At 36.1% G+C, this 1,168-nt stretch overlaps 1 long non-coding RNA gene across 1 annotated transcript; it reads right to left on the reverse strand.

Annotated features, from left to right (window-relative positions):
- Positions 1-231: 231 nt before the first annotated feature.
- Positions 232-933, reverse strand: LOC308680544. Its single transcript, XR_014028925.1, has 4 exons — positions 848-933; positions 687-745; positions 502-600; positions 232-313 (listed from the first exon to the last, which is right to left on the reverse strand). It is a non-coding gene; the product is annotated as an uncharacterized lncRNA (long non-coding RNA).
- Positions 934-1,168: the final 235 nt, after the last annotated feature.

Here is a 1,168-nt window from a genome sequence, read left to right on the forward strand (position 1 = left end):
TACTTTTGAAAATCCAGTGTTTAGTTGATCCTGGTAAGCGCTCATTGTCACAGTTGTAAGCACAATAGCATTCTTCTTCCACGAGGGGTTTTGGTGTCACGGCATTTGTTTCCAGGCGAACCGATAAAGAACACGACACTCACATCTCCCGAACATCCTGTAGAATTCAACCAATCAGATCGCAACTTTGAAACTCCTGAAGTGTTTCCAGAAAAGTGTGACATATGCATCAGTCCCCTGTTTCCTGGATGCAAACGTGTCCACCAACACAAATGTGCTCAGTTCTTCTTCAGAGAAGATCGCAGTTCCAACACTATATAAAAATATAATAGGGAGAGAGAGAGAGGAGAAAATTACACAAGCATCAAATTGTTTTTAATCTCCATCATACTATAATTCAGAATATATATATATTTGTAAGTAACACCCTTTTGTCAGCACATTCAAACATTTCAGTTGAACTGTAAACTAAATTATGCCAGATTAAATTTTAATACTTACATTTCCTTAATTCTCTCCAAAAATGCTGAGATTCGTAGGCTTAACTGCAATCAGGGATTTAGGCTAGCCAATTTCAACTTGTTTGCAGTGAAGGGACAGCTGTTTGAGACAAATACACAGTAAGATACATGATGCAAGAAATCCCCATGTGATGATCTTTTTCTTTCCCTCAGTAGTTAACCTACCTGTGCGCTGATAGGCTATGCTTATTAGGCACCTTCCTGGTCAGGTCGGACTCCTTGGCCTAATAATAGATCAAAAGAATGCAAAAATAAAAACTTAAGTTGTTTAGAATGCTTGATTTGATATGAATTAATGATTTAGTGAGTTTTACTGCAATGCTTACCTGAATAAATTAAATCTGGTGAGACTGAACACGGTGGTCGGTGGAAAATGGTCCATCTTCTGATTGGTTCATTTGCTGTGTAATAAATATTAGACATAATGCAAAGGTCACTTATTTTATATAAAGTTAGCACATGTAACGTTATTGTATGCTAACAGTTAACGTTACCTAGCCTGCACATCACTCAAGAGCACTTATGACATATTGCTAATCATTTCAGCAAACTTTCAAATCCACTACTACGATTACATTTTATACGTAACGTTAATCAAATTAATAAAGAGTAGACGATTTTTAAAACACCCTTACAAATAACATTTT

This window comes from Scardinius erythrophthalmus (genome assembly GCF_964197995.2).
Source record: "Scardinius erythrophthalmus genome assembly, chromosome: 20".
Lineage (NCBI taxonomy): Eukaryota > Metazoa > Chordata > Actinopteri > Cypriniformes > Leuciscidae > Scardinius > Scardinius erythrophthalmus.